The 17,266-nt window shown below is 31.0% G+C and overlaps 1 non-coding gene across 1 annotated transcript; it reads left to right on the top strand.

The window, feature by feature from the left end:
* The first annotated feature begins 13,288 nt into the window (after positions 1–13,288).
* On the top strand, positions 13,289–13,395 carry LOC139865125 (small nucleolar RNA R71). Its single transcript, XR_011764650.1, has one exon. It is a non-coding gene; the product is annotated as a small nucleolar RNA R71 (small nucleolar RNA).
* The last annotated feature ends 3,871 nt before the right edge of the window (positions 13,396–17,266 follow it).

Here is a 17,266-nt window from a genome sequence, read left to right as displayed (position 1 = left end):
AAGCTATGTTCTTCCTTTTTAAATTAATGTATCGTAACTAAGTTATTATTATGCTTATTTGAGCCGAAGTAATCGTGATGTTAGACTAAATATTAAGATGGGGTTATTGGATTTTGTACCATAATTAGGGTTTGGACAAAAGATCGACACTTGTGAACATTGGACTATTGACTATTAATAGGTAGGGGGTATTGTCTAATCTAATGACAACTCATTGGAACCTGTCGAACCTATCTTCAAATTAGTTAATCTAATAATTATTAAAATGATTATGTATGTCCTATTTAGTGACGTTTATACGACATCTTTTACGATCATTTAATTAATTATTCGGGTTGGGTAATTGATTATTCATTCTGATTAAGTGGGTAAATTAATATTCATATCTCATTAAAACAGGGGTGGATTACATACAAGGATAATTGATGTAATTGTTAACAAAGTAATAAAACCTTGGATTACACGCAGTCGATAACCTGGTGTAATCATTAAACAAAGTATTAAAACCTTGTTAAAGTTCGAATCCCTAATTAGTTGGAATATTTGACTTTGGAAATAAGGTTAATTTGACGAGCATTTTATAATTATGACCGATGGACTATTATGGACAAAAACCAAATAGGTATCAAATAAACCAGGACAAAGGACAATTAACCCGGGTAACAATTAATTAAAATCAAAACGTCAAACATCATGGTTACGGAAGTTTAAATAAGTATAATTGTTTTATTTCATATTTCATCGTACCTTTATTTACTGTCATTTTAATTACTGTAATTTACTTTATCGCAATTTAAATTCTGTCATTTATATTATCGTCATTTATCTTTACGTTTTATTTAAAATCGACAAACCGGTCATTAAATGGTAAAAACCCCCTTTTATAATAATATTACTATATATAATTATATATATTTTATATAAATATAGTTGTAAAAAATATAGTGTTAAACTCAGCTAGCTCCCTGTGGAACGAACCGGACTTACTAAAAACTACACTACTCTACGATTAGGTACACTGCCTATAAGTGTTGTAGCAAGGTTTAGGTATATCCCATTCAATAAATAAATAAATAACTTGTGTAAAATTGTATCATATTTAATAGTATTTCGTAATAAAAATATAACTATTTCATATACACCTCTACGCACATCAAGTATTTTTGGCGCCGCTGCCGGGGACTAAGCAAAACGCTATAAAAAAATTAAAATTAGTTTTAAGCTAGTCTTGTAAAAATATATAAGTTTTTAAAATATAAAAACAAATATATATATATATATATATATATATATATATATATATATATATATATATATATATATATATATATATATATATATATATATATATATATATATATATATATATATATATATATATATATATATTTAAGTATTTTAATTAAAAAGTTTATATTTTTTATTGTTAAAACTTATAAAAACTAATAAGTAAATTATTTTTTTTTAATTTATAAGTTTTATTTAAGTTATGTTATTTTTATTTTATTAAAAATTAGTAAACAGAAAAAAAATATATATATTAAAAATTATTCGGGCCTAGTACTGTAGAAGCCCAACACCAAGCCTGGTATCCGATTTCATGCGATCACATGAACAGAGCCTTAATAACTCATGCGACCCAATGACCTGCTCTGACAGGCTGATCCTAGGACTTAATTAATACGCGTAGGGTTTTTAATAAATAATTATTATTAATTAACATAATTAGGGTTTTAATTGTTTAATATTTTAGTTTTTAGTTTTTAGTTTTTAGTTTTAGTTTTATTAAGTTTGTTATATTAAATACTTTTATAAAATAATAATATAAAAATAATATTTTTATAAAAATAAGTAATATTATCATTTTTTATATCTTTTTATAAATTGTATATTTTAATCGTTTATTTCGTAATTTGTATTTTTCGTTCGTAATTAGTTTTAAGATATAGTTTTTGCCGTAGTTTATGATGGTGATTAAATGGGTGGTTCCTGGCTTGTTGACAGTAGCATAAAGGTGGTGTTGGGGTGCTTTTTGGTGGTGACGATTATATGGTTGTAGTTGATTTAAGTAGATGGTTAACGGGTCGAATAAGAAGTATAAATGGGTAGTAGTTGCAGTCTACAGCTCACGGTGGTTATGGGTTTTTGCAGCGGTTATATACAGAAAAGAGGAGTGGGAGTGAGAGGGATAGAGAGTGGTTTAAAGGTGCTCGTCAAAAAGAAAGGAACACGAAGAAAAAAGAAGAAAATGCAGCAGTCACCTCATGATGGGTGTTACTCGAACAAAATGGAAACAGAAGGGCGGTTTGGTGGCGTAAGGAAACAAGAAGAAAAATAATAATAGCAGTAAAAGAAAAACAAAAAAAATAAGGAAGGTGGTTGTACGGTGGAAGATGGCGGTAGATGGCAGTGGTCTAGTGGTGGTGGTGGTCAAGTGACAGAGAGGTGGTGGCTCATGGTGTCTTGTTAGTTTGGGTTCTCACAACAACAACTAGTAGGCAAAGGTGATCAAATAGAAGTAGAAAGAAAATTGAAGATGGTTAGAATGGTTGATCACAAAAATATCTATGGTTTGTGTATTTGTGAGGGATGGATGTATATAAAGATTCATTTGATACAGAAAGCAAAAAGCAAATAGTAACATAATTTAAGAAACGTGCAGAATCACTCTTACTATACTGCCGACAGTTTATCCTGGATGGCTATATCCCGTCCATTGCTAAACAGTTAACGTATAAAAGTGTTCCTAAAAATCCCAAATTTTTAGATTAAATATATTTAATTATTTCACTCATTAACTGTTTGAAATCTGATAAAAAAAGTTCGATAATTATTTATTTTCTGTTCCAATTAGTATGTACGGAGTACTAAAATTTAAACTAAAAAGGTAAAAATATTTTTTGTCAAGTCTAAAATCTTCGTAATCGATTTACAGTCCAACTTTTATTTTAAATCTTCATGAACTCGTTTTAGATCTATATGAACACTAACAAAATGTCAACCGAGTTTTACAACCGTTGACTAAATCTACCCGAAATCATTTATTTTCAATATACACTTTCTATATATATATATATATATATATATATATATATATATATATATATATATATATATATATATATATATATATATATATATATATATATATATATATCCAATCTTAATTAACAAATTTTATTAAGTAAAGAAATATATTAATTTTATCTTTTTAAACATATAAATATAGTATTATCTATTTACAAGTAATATTTATATATAAATATAAATATATATATTTATTTATTTACAAACATTTGTTTGTGAATCGTCAAGAACAGTCGAAGGGTAATTGAATATATGAAACAATTCAAAATTTCTGAGACTCGATATTATAGACTTTGCTTATCGTGTCGAAATCATATAAAGATTAAGTTTAAATTTGGTCGAAAATTTCCGGGTCGTCACAGTACCTACCCATTAAAGAAATTTTGTCCCGAAATTTGATCGAGGTCGTCATAGCTAACAATAAGAATGTTTTTATGACGAATTTTGGTTGCCAAATAAAGTTTTATAATTATTGAGTAATGTAGATAAAACAATCTGTTTATGTGAAGAGTACGAATGAAGATATCGTAAAAGAGTGAAATGAGAAAACAAAATTTCGTCATATCTTTTGACGTAGATAGGGTTGACTTCCAGAGTTCAAGGGATTTAGAGAAAATCTTCGTAATAAGATTTGGTTCTTCGGTATTTAAGGAAATTAGGATCTTCTTTGATTAAATGCAACAATCTATTTCAATTGTCCTGTCAGATATTTCACTATAAATTCATCCTCTTTGTTTCCTTTATATTTTGGAGTTCCACACTTTTGTTTTCTCTTTCCGACTTTAAGTCAAGCGAATAATGGTCCAGAATTCGTAGGTATGAAGTTTCGATTGATTATAATGTTCTAAGCAGGAAGGAACGTAATAGCACGATTTAATTTGGTAAATTATCAGAATATCTGGGAAAGATAGAACTATCAAGTAATTATGTTCTTGATATGTTTAGAGGTTAGATAGAATGAAAGAGCCGTGTAGCATGGCACATGATGACATTATAATCTGTGAATCATCACGTTCAATTTGAAACTCAGCATGACTTACAGTAATATAATCACGTTGATCAAGTGTCATTATATTATACTAACTCATGCATCAGTTCCCAACACTACTTTAAAAACATTCATATTTTAAATTCTAAGATTTACAGAATATAGAAACTAAAACAGTTTCCTTTTATGAGATAACACAGATAGCGGAGAGATAATTAATATCGGACGAGAATATTTATGAAGATATCTTCAGAAATATTGAGGATATTTATAATGAATGATATGATGATATCTTAGAGTTTCTAATATCGTTGAATGATGATGAAGATTTATCCGTAAAAGTGTATAGTCAGGAGCAATGTACTCGTTAATGACTTCAGTAGATACTGAATTGTTTAGATTCTTTGAAGGCAGGTTTTTAATGAACAAATATAATAGTTCTTCAGAGAGACTTGAGTCAATGAGTAATGAAGTTGTTGGTAAGTTTACTGCTACTATAGTGGAATATAAACGGTTCTCCGATAACAATAACATATAGGGTAACGTATAAATCAAGGTTATAATAAAGCTAATTCGGATGAAAGTCGAAGTTGATTTGTTAGAGTTGTGACAAAATTGTTTACTTTGAAAAGAATTACAAGGTTATTTTTGATAATAATAATAATAATGCCAAAGGATCTAGCACAGATACGTGTTCAACGTTTACTCAGGTTCTGAGAGTTTTTCAGGTGCATAACCATATGCATCAATCTTTTTTTCCGTAGATGAAGTGCGGTTGGTTCATCCTCTCGATTGAGGTGTTTTTAAGAATCATGAAAGATTTGAATGTAGATTGTAATTGTCAAGATACAAATGAGGTTTAAGATGAAATCAAGTGGCAAACTTGAAGAAAGGTTTAGTTTCATATGTTATAATTAATATTTTAATTCATTTTAATTGTCCAATGTCATTAGTCCATAGAGTCCACAATAAGTAGTTCAACAATTCATATATAGTTTAATATATAATATTCGAATTAATTAATACATGTCGTGACCCGTTATATACATGTCTCAGACTCGATCACAACTCAAAGTATATATATTATTGTAGAATTAACCTCAACCCTGTATAGCTAACTCGAACATTACTGCATATAGAGTGTCTATGGTTATTCCAAATAATATATATAGATGCGTCGATATGATATGTCAAAACCTTGTATACGTGTCCCGATATTTAAAATGCGTAAAATAAATAACAGAAATTAAATGACGATAAATAAAATTGCGAGAATATAAATTGCGATAAATAAATTGCGATAAATAAAATGTAATCATTTAGCTAGGAACAGTTAGCGTTGATTCTTAACAAAAATTTTCTCATAGTTAATTTGTTTGTTTCTAACAAATTTTATTTTGTCCAATGTTTTCTTCATTATGCCACTTGTTGGATTCTGATAAGTCAAAATCCAAATATGAAATTAAATGAAAAGGGTTATTCTGTGGTGAACGGATACGTATATCTGTGGATGTAAGTAGGATAGTAAATAACTGTTGAATCAGATTCAAAGAATATACAGTGTAACTTATTAATGTGAAATCTAAATATTCCTCGGGTATTACCTACCCGTTAAAATATTTTCACCATTAACCGTTTGTACGAAAGAATTTTTAATTACAATCTTTATGAAAATATACTTACATATATATTTTCTTTAGATGTAATCATAGATTTAATGAGTTAATATAACATTAATCTCATTTGATTTACTGTTATAACTAGAATACATAATCTATAAAACATTAGAGATTACATAATCGCCATGAAGAACGAAGATAATTGATGTAGAACGATACGTAGAATGATGATTATACTCGAGGTACAAAATGAGATGTTGAGGCATGGATTGTTGATGGTATGGGTGCTGTTACTGATAGTACTGTTGGTGCCGGTGATGTTGCCGAAGCTGGTATGTTTTGCACCATATTTTCTAAGGCTACAACTCGGGCGTGAAGCTCGTTGACTTCTTCCATTATTTCGGGATGATTGTCGGTCGGAACGAGCGGATGAATAAGGTTTAGAATCTGAATTGTGATATAGTCGTGGTGAGATACTCCAGAAATGAGAGAAAATGGTATTACGAATAGGTTCGCCGGTAAGTGCTTCAGGTTCTTCGCCAAGAGGTGATTTCGGTTGATGGAAAGGATCACCTTCTTCTTGTCTCCATTGATTAAGTCGACTACGAACCCATCAGATGAATTGGGGATGGCTGATTGGTTGATTCATTCTGGTGACGTTGCTTCCGGATCTTAGGTGAACATCCATGTCGGAATAGCTGTCGGGTTCCGAAGAACTTGAACTAGTGACGAGTTCCATTTCAAAAGATTGAGTAAAGGATTTTTCGATATGAATGATTTTCGGCTATCAGATGGTATTCTAATTACATAGAATATCTATATATATAGAACAAAAGATTTCGTAGATTACGGAGGAATTTACGGCATATGCCAGGCAAATCTACAGTAACATATACGCTAGGAAATGAATTATCAGATACGCTAAGATATGAATTTTGTCTATACACTATTCATGCAATCAATGCAGTAAGATGTCTCGAGACTAGGAATGATAAGTAGGTAATTTTCTAAGGATGATAAGTAGATAATTTTTGACACGAAATGATAAGCAAAACATTTGACATGCAAACACGTCGATGTCCAGACTCACTAATGCATCTAAACAACAATCAGGTAGACACACTAATGCAAGACCTGGTTCGCTAAGACCACCGCTCTGATACCACATGTCATACCCCGTAATGTTAAAGCGGAGGGGTACAAAATAGTTATATTTTTACTACAAAATACTATTAAATACGATACAATTTTACACAAGTTATTTATTTATTTATAGAGTGGATATATCTAAACCTTGCTACAACACTTATAGGCAGTGTACCTAATCGTACAGTAGTGTAGTTTTTAGTAAGTCCGGTTCGTCCACAGGGAACTTGCCAAGTTTAACGCTATATATTTTTTTTAAAACTATATTTGTAAATATATAAATATATATAAGTAGCATTATTATTATAAAAGGGGGTTTTTACCGTTTAATGACCGGTTTGTCGATTTTAAAACTTTAGTCGCAGTTAAAACCTAATGTAAAATATTAAAAATAAATATAACTTAAATTAAAGTGTAAAGTAAATAAAGATAATGAAATTGCGATAAAAAAATGCGATAAATAAAATGACGATAAATAAAATTGCGATAATTAAAAAGTACGATAATTAAAAGTGCATTTAAATAAAATGACAGTAAATAAAAGTGTGATAATTAAAAGTGCAATTAAATATGAAATAAAGGAATTATGCTTATTTAAACTTTCGTAATCATGATGTTTGACGTGTTGATTTTAGTTTTATTACCATGGGTTAATTGTCCTGAATTATTCAATATGTCCGTCTGGTTTTTGTCCATAACAATCCATTAGTCATAAATATAAAGTGCGAGTGTCCTCGTCAAATTATCCTTATATCCAAAGTCAAATATTCCAACTAATTGGGGACTTAAACTATAATTACACCAAGTGTCCTTGTATATAATTCACCCCTGTTTTAATAAGTCCATTAACTATTAATCCATTCCCGTGTCCGGTTAAATAAACGATTATTAGTACTTATAAATATCCCACCCATCGTGTCCGATCGAGTGTATATGGTTATTTATAGGTACGTTCAATTGTAAATCTTTATATTAAATTAACAAACTATCATTTAATTAAACAAATATAAAGCCCATTAATAGCCCATAGTCTAATTTCCACAAGTGTCGTTTTTTTGTTCAAACCCCAATTATGGTACAAAGCCCAATTACCCAATTTTAATATTTAGCCCAACATCATGATTACTTCGGCTTAAATAAGCATAATAATAACTTAGCTACGAGACATTAATTTAAAAAGGTTGAACATAAATTACAATGATTAATAATAGCGTAGCGTTACACGGACAGAATTTCGACTTACACCCTTACAACATTCGCTAACATACCCTTATTATTATTAAAATTAAAATTAAAATTAAAATTATAATATATATATATATATATATATATATATATATATATATATATATATATATATATATATATATATATATATATATATATATACGTTGAGAGAATGAAGAAAGAAAAAGATGTGTTTACATTCGACTGAAACTGCGAAATTTATAGCAATGTGGCCTCACTTTTTGGGTTATGCGACCGCATGGTTTTTCTACTTCCTGGCCATACGATCGTATGGCCTGGGATTCCAGCTCAGGTTCATTTGTTTTCTTGTTTGCCGACAGTTTTATTAAATATATATAATATATAAATAATTTTAAGAATTATTTAAATATTATATTATATTTATGTGCATAGTTGACTTGTAATTTTTGCTCCGTTGCGTCGCGCATTGAGAGTTAACTCTGGTCCCGGTTCCGGATTTTTGAACGTCCTTTCGTACAATTTAATATCTTGTACTTTGCGTTTTGCGTCTTGTACTCTTATAATTTTGAGACATTTCTTATCAATAATTTAAACCACTTTGATTGTACTTTGTACTTTTGAGCTTTTTGGTCGTTTACGTCTTCAATTCGTCGAATCTGTCTTTTATCTTCACCTTTTATTATTTAAACGAATATCACTTGTAAATAGAACAATTGCAACTAAAAGCTTGTCTTTCTTGAGGGATAATGCTATGAAATATATGTTCATTTTTAGCATTATCAAATATTCCCACACTTGAGCTTTGCTTGTCCTCAAGTAATATAGTCTTGAAAATAAAAATACTAGAATCACTTCTTTATTCTTCACACTTTGTACATCAGTGATTTTTATACGGTGGTATAAATAATGGTAGTAACGATGTGGTTTACAGTCCCACATGACTAAGAAAATTTAGATCCTTAAGGAAATTTGATCTTTATGAAAACATTTGATCTTTTGAAAATTAATCTAGCTTTTACCCTAGATAAGTTTTCCGGAATAACCCTTCACCGATGTTTGCAAATTGTTTTTGTGGGTTTTGTGGGTTTCAGATTTGAAAATTTTAGCTCAAAACTTATGGTTTTGTGTCACCCACTTGCTAAACTTGTATTGGGAAAGCAACACGCCCAGTTTACTTGCTCCGTATATTACCTTTCGGTAAACTACCGTCCGGTTGTAAAGGAAAGCGTTGAACAAGAAACTGTTAAGGTAATATCCCGTGACATGCTTTTGTTTATGGTCTATAACGTGTCGGATGCAATTACTATCCTTGGTAGGAGCAATAGTAAAGCTCACCCCATAGTTTTTCGGTCTGGCACAAGGTCCTGTCTTCGACCATGCTATGCAACCACCGTTCTTACGGTTGACACCCGATTTGGTTCAGGTGACCTAATGAATTCTAGGTGAATTCCTAGGATTTTACGTTCAATGGTAATGAACGCATTAAAAATGGGTTTTCAGAAAACAAATCGGTTTGCAATTTGATCAAAATATTTTCTCGTTCAAGCTCGAGTTTAGATATCATCGAATTCCATGAGTTTGTAATTCTCAATTTTTAAGGTCAATCTCTAGGATTGAGTAATATCAGGCTTAAAAGATGATTTTCAATCTTTTAAGGAGATTATCCTTTTCTGGGGGTCTGATTCATTAGTCTTATCAAGCTAATTTGCACGGCTCCCTCCCCATTTTACGAGACAAATCCTCTCATGGTTAGGATAAGTCTGACCAGTTGGTGACCCTGTTTGATGCTGAGGTCCGTGGATTTCCATCTGATTTTTGGGAAAACTTTTCAAGGTTTTTCGTAGACTCTACAACTGGTCTGGACGATAACTTTTGGACCTAAATCAAGAAGCGCGTGTCTTTTTCGGAAGACTTTACTTCCTTTTAATGATGGAATTGATTCATTGTGTAGATCCATCTTTTCTTTCAAATATCTTATAATTTACCGGGTAAAACGGTTAATTTTGTTCAAAACAAAAGTATCTTCAATTATTTGTACAAAAATATGTGATATATGTTTTAAATAACTTGGTAAATTTTCCCACGCATGGCTTTTATTTTCCTTTCTTTGCCTTTTTATTGTCCTCTATTCCATTTTAAATGAATTCTAACATTTTGAGTTGTTTCTCAATTTATGTCTTTTCCGAGGTAACAATAATTTCGGTGTTAACACCTAGTTTTATCGTTCATAAATATGTATAAACATGATTTTGAATTCATTTAATTGAAAATTTTGAAAATTTTACTAAAATTGGGTAGTCAGTATATAAGACTAGGGTTGTTCTTTATTATCAGAGTGCACTAGATTCTAATACAACTACTGCGTTACTAGTATTTTTAATGGTAACCAAGTGTATAAGTTAAAATTTTAAAAATTCGAAAGAATATAATCCCTTCCCACACTTAAGATCTTGCAATGCCCTCATTTGCAAGAAATCAGTAACAATTTAAATTATTGAGGGTGATTAGCGTAGAAAAATGATTAAATTTTACCAAAGTTTCCAAACATATTGGCGTTTATTTGCTGAATGATAAATGGTGCACATCATTTGTTCATTCTGTCTTGTTGTTACATCACATTTGTTTTTTGTTTTGTCGTCAAAATTAGTAGCTTTTGCTGAACTTTAATGTCAGTCTTTGAAAATGCGCTGTTTTACCCTGTTGTGTACATAAGATAAACTACAAACATACATAAATTTTTTTATTATTATTTTTTTATAAAATCTTTATTTATTAAAACAATTTAAATGAATAATTTTTTAAAATTTTGTTTCCTTTTACTTTAGGTAGTTTCGGTATGTTTACCTAGTCCGTCCCTCGACAAAATTTAAATTTTGTCGTTTTTAAAGCGATTATTTTAAAAGCAAAGATTTTTGAGTTTTTTAATATTTTTGGTATACTTTAGATCAATATTATTAAAAATAATGATAACAAAATTTTTCACCCCGTCCTTGGGTAAAGCAATTTCGGTTCCATGACCTAGTCTTCAACTTACGATGAATTTTAGAAATCATTTTTTAAACTTAATGAAATAAAGTAAATTTTTTTAAATCACACAAAAATTAAATTTAAAAAGCATATTAATTTCATATAAAACCTACAAAATATTTGAAAAAAATCAGAATGGGGGGAGAAAACTAGTTCTTTAGTGTCTGCTAGTGAAAAAGAGCAATCGGATTCCATTCTCGAAACTACACGAGAACAGAACAACTAACTCTAGACAGCATTTTCTTTTTAGAACATCTGAATCTCCTCACACTTAGGTAGCTGTGGTGTCGAAATTGTGGTTAACTTCATTGTCAATTTCTCTTGGACCATAATCAACTTGCATATCTGTAACTTTTGCTTTAAGCCATTGGTCGAATTCATGTGTAATATACACAAATTCAACTAGTTTTGCCTTTTATTTAGGCGATAGATTGGATACTAACCGGTTACATAACTTAAAGTTCCCCTTAATTCTAGCATCGCGAATCCATTTAATAAGTTTCTTCATTGAACTATTAATAACGGGGTCATTTAATTTCGTATCAACAACGGGGTTCTTTGTTATTAGGTCATCATTAGGTGTTACTTCATTTTCCCCACACTTAGGCATTTTATTATTGTTAAGCACTACCGTTGGAGTTGGTAAAACAATATGGTTCTTACCAATCGTTTTTGTTGGTTCAACGGTTTTGGTTGGTGGAGATTTAGACTTTCGACTTACAAAGGTGATCGATTTTTCATCATTACTAAGTGTCATTCTACCCTCTCTTACATCAAATAACGCCCCGGTGAACGCTAAGAATGGTCGACCTAAAATTAGAGGAATGTTTGAGTCCTCTTCTATGTCAATGACAATAAATTCGACTAAAAAGGTTAAATTACCCACTTGAACGGGTAGGTTGTCAGCAATTCTAACTGGGTGCCTAATGGTTTGATCAAAGAGTCGGACACTCATCTCTGTTGGACTTAACTCACCTACTCCTAATCTCTTATATAATGAAAGAGGCATAACACTCACACTCGCACCTAAATCTGCTAGTGCATCATACATGACACAATCACTAAGTAGACAAGGAACAATAAATTCACCCGGATCACCCATCCTGGGTGGAGGTTTTGGTGGAACTGTCTTCATCGGGTTTATCTTTACGGTTTTTTTTTCTTGTACTTTCTTATTCTTCTTCTTCTTCTTCTTTCCAGAGGTATCACAAACTTTATTACATATTACTTGCTCATACTCAACTCCTTTTCTTAGAAACGGGATGGGTGGTCTGTATGGTGCCACCACTGGCTTTACATACTCGGGTGTGGTGGTGTTGTAACTTCTTCATTGTTACTCACATCTAAAACCTTCCCATTGTCTTATGCTGGTTTTTCAAAATTCGTTGAAACCATATTAACATTCTCATTCCGAGGATTTACTTCAGTATTACTTGATAGCTTTCCTTGTTCCCTCTCACTCATCATGCTAGCAAGAGTACCTACGTGTTTTTCTAGATTCAAAATGGAAGCTTGTTGAGTTCTTAATGACTAATCAAACCTCTCATTTGTTTGGGTTTGAGATGTAATAAATTGTGTTTGAGATTCCATTAGCTTTGCCATCATTTCTTCTAGATTTGGCTTTTTCTCTTCGGTTTGTTGTGGTGGTTTATACAAGCCAGGTCTTTGTTGATTGAAAGTGTTATTTTGAGTTGGTTGGTTATTCGGACCTTGTTGGTTGTACGAGTTATTGTTGGGTCCATTTAGATTGTAAAGAATGTTTTGATTTCGATTAAAGTTCGGCCTTGGCGGTTGATAATTATTCTGATAATTATTTCCCGGCCTTTGATTCATGTAGGAAACATTCTCATGTTGTTCCATCGTTTGCTCAATGTGGCAATCTTTCGTTTAGTGTGGTCCACCGCATTGCTCACAACTGATTCGTATTGCGTGAATATCTTTATTCATCTTTTCCATTCGTCTCTCGAAAGCATCTATTTTTGCGGAAACGGAATCAAAGTCATGGCTAGAATCGGCTCTAGCCGCTTTAGATGAACGAAAAATATCTTTTTTTTGGTGCCACTCATGTGAGTGGGATGCTGTGTTATCAATAATTTTGTAAGCTTCAGTTGCGGTTTTCTTCATAATGGAACCACCAGCTGTTATGTCGATGTCTTTTCGTGTAGCAATGTCGCATCCTTGGTAGAATATTTGTACTATTTGATAAGTGTCTAAACCATGTTGCGGACATCCTCTCAATAACTTTCCAAATCTTGTCCATGCCTCATATAATGTTTCATTTAGCTTTTGTGTGAACGTAACAATTTTTCCTTGAAGTCTCACGGCTTTAGATGCCGGAAAGAATTGTTTAAGAAATTTTTCAACTAAAACGTCCCATGTATCAATCGCCCCTTCAGGTAACGTTTCTAACCAATCTTTGGCTTCTCCCTTTAAAGTCCAGGGAAATAACATGAGATAGATCGGTTCATCCTCAACTTCTCTTATTTTAAATAAAGTACAGATCCTATTAAAGGTACGAAGATGTTCGTTTGGATCTTCCTTCGGCGCATCACTAAATTGACATTGATTAGTTACCATGTGTAGAATTTGTCCTTTGATTTCATAATCTGGCGCATTAATGTCTGGCTTAATAATGGCGTGTCCTTGGCCCGTGCGTGTGGCTCTCATTCGATCTTCCATACTTAGAGGTTCCGTTACTTCCATAATTGAAATTATTGAATATGAATCACTAGAGGATTATGATTTAATAGTTTGTGGTTCAGGAGGAATGATTAGTGGTTCTGGATCTTGTAATTGTCCTTGAATTTCCTCCGGGTTCTTGGTAGTGAAGTCGGGTTCAAAAAATGGATTATCGAAAATTTGAATTGGAGTACTTGGTCGACTAGATGACGATTCTAAATAAAAATCAACGGCGACAACATTGGCTAGATGTCTTGATCGAGTTACAGGTGGTGAACATATAAAAGGTGGTGTCTGTCTGGTTTTTGTCCATAACAGTCCATTAGTCATAAATATAAAGTGCGAGTGTCCTCGTCAAATTATCCTTATATCCGAAGTTAAATATTCCAACTAATTGGGGACTTAAACTATAATTACACCAAGTGTCCTTGTATATAATTCACCCTGTTTTAATAAGTCCATTAACTATTAATCCATTCCCGTGTCCGGTTAAATGAACGATTATTAATACTTATAAATATCCCGCCCATCGTGTCCGGTCGAGTGTATATGGTTATTTATAGGTACGTTCAATTGTAAATCTTTATATTAAATTAACAAACTATCATTTAATTAAACAAATATAAAGCCCATTAATAGCCCATAGTCTAATTTCCACAAGTGTCGTTCTTTTGTCCAAACTCCAATTATGGTACAAAGCCCAATTACCCAATTTTAATATTTAGCCCAACATCACGATTACTTCGGCTTAAATAAGCATAATAATAACTTAGCTACGAGACATTAATTTAAAAAGGTTGAACATAACTTACAATGATTAATAATAGCGTAGCGTTACACGGACAGAATTTCGACTTACACCCTTACAACATTCGCTAACATACCCTTATTATTATTAAAATTAAATTTATAATATATATATATATATATATATATATATATATATATATATATATATATATATATATATATATATATATATACGTTGAGAGAATGAAGAAAGAAAAAGATGTGTTTACATTCGACTGAAATTGCGAAATTTATAGCAATGTGGCCTCACTTTTTGGGTCATGCGACCGCATGGTTTTTCTACTTCCTGGCCATGCGATCGCATGGCCTGGGATTCCAGCTCAGGTTCGTTTGTTTTCTTGTTTGCCGACAATTTTATTAAATATATAATATATAAATAATTTTAAGAATTATTTAAATATTATATTATATTTATGTGCATAGTTGAATTGTAATTTTTGCTCCGTTGCGTCGCGCGTTGAGAGTTGACTCTGGTCCCGGTTTCGGATTTTCGAACGTCCTTTCGTACAATTTAATATCTTGTACTTTGCGTTTTGCATCTTGTACTCTTATAATTTTGAGACGTTTCTTATCAATAATTTGAACCACTTTGATTGTACTTTGTACTTTTAAGCTTTTTGGTCGTTTGCGTCTTCAATTCGTCGAATCTGTCTTTTGTCTTCACCTTTTATTATTTAAACGAATATCACTTGTAAATAGAACAATTGCAACTAAAAGCTTGTCTTTCTTGAGGGATAATGCTATGAAATATATGTTCGTTTTTAGCATTATCACCCCGTCCTAATCCATCTGGACGAAGTCACCAATATCTGGTCCAATTGCGATAATCGACTCCAAATAATGTATTTAAAATGAGAAAATGCATAGCGGAAGATTTCTTTCATACCTGAGAATAAACATGTTTTAAAGTGTCAACCAAAAAGTTGGTGAGTTCATAGGTTTATCTTAAAACAATAAAATTCATCATTTTGATAGACCACAAGATTTAAATGCTGTATGGTACAAATGGACCCGAATCCTACACCCACCTGTAATGTACAAGCGATATCTTTTAAATACAGTACACCTTTCTCGTGTACGCAATCCATTTTTCATAAATCTTAGTAACCGTACACATACCTCGTTCACAAAAACTAATACACATAACCTGTGTATAAAAATCATTCTCTCGATACATAACATTTACATCAATTGGTGGCAATTATCATGTCCACATAATTCAACGGTGGCAATTATCATGTCCACATAATTCAATGGTGGCAATTATCATGTCCACATAATTCAATGGTGGCAATTATCATGTCCACATAATTCAATGGTGGCAATTATCATGTCCACATAATTCAATGGTGGCAATTATCATGTCCACATAATTCAGTTATCATGGCCGTTTTATAAATGTTTTGCTTGTGTCTATCTCATCAAACATTTATAAAAACATTTCATGTATTTACAGTTCAAAAATATATTTCAAAAGCATTTAATAAAGCAGTTGTAAAAACGGCGCATGTATTCTCAGTCCCAAAAATGTAAAGAGTAAAAGGGAATCAAATGAACTCACCATACTGTATTTTGTAGTAAAAATACATATGACGATATTGAATAACTGAACAATGCAGGGTTGGCCTCGGATTCACGAACCTATATCAGGTATATATATTAATACATATAATCGTAATCGAACAATTTATATATATTATTATTAATGGTTATTTTAGTAAATTATATGTTTCATTAAATTAACTATATTTATGTAATATACTTTAGATAAATAATTAGTATTTATAAAAATATTAATATAGTTATGTTATATGTATTAAATAAGTGATGTCAAAGCTAAGGGGTATAAAATACTATTAAATTTTACAGGGAAATACTATTAAATACGATACAATTTTACACAAGATATTTATTTATTTATTTATAGAATGGATATACTTAAACCTTGCTACAACACTTATAGGCAGTGTACCTAATCGTACAGTAGTGTAGTTTTTAGTAAGTCCGGTTCGTTCCACAGGGAAAAAAAATCTTTAAACAAAGCTTAACGCTATATTAGTTTTATTTTATAAAAATACAAATATTTATATAAGTAATATTATTATTATAAAGAGGGGTTTTTACCATTTAATGACCGGTTTGTCGATTTTTAAAACTTTAGTCGCAGTTAAAACCTAATGTAAAATATTAAAAATAAATACAAGACTTAATTTAAAGCGTAAAGTAAATAACGATAAAATAAAATTGCGATAATTAAAAGTACGATAATTAAAAGTGCAATTAAATACAATAACAATAAATAAAAGTACGATAATTAGAAGTGCAATTAAATATAAAATAAAGGAAATTAAATATGAAATAAAAGAATTATGCTTATTTAAACTTTCGTAATCATGATGTTTGACGTGTTGATTTTAGTTTTATGCCCATGGGTTAATTGTTCTTTGTCCTGGATTATTTAATATGTCCATACGGATTTGTCCATAATAGTCCATCAGTCATAAATATAAAGAGCTAAAGCCTTTGTCAAATTATTCTTATTCCCGAAGTCAAATATTCCAAGTAATCGAGGATTCAAATTGTAACAAAGTTTTAATACTTTGTTTAATGAATACACCAGGTTATCGACTGCGTGTAAACCAAGGTTTTACTACTTTGTTAACAATTACACCAATTACCCTTGAATGTAATTCACCCCTGT

Source organism: Rutidosis leptorrhynchoides, chromosome 8 (assembly GCF_046630445.1).
Source record: "Rutidosis leptorrhynchoides isolate AG116_Rl617_1_P2 chromosome 8, CSIRO_AGI_Rlap_v1, whole genome shotgun sequence".
NCBI lineage: Eukaryota > Viridiplantae > Streptophyta > Magnoliopsida > Asterales > Asteraceae > Rutidosis > Rutidosis leptorrhynchoides.
The sequence above is the reverse complement of the archived record's forward strand: the minus strand, read 5'-3'. Positions and strand labels throughout refer to the sequence as shown.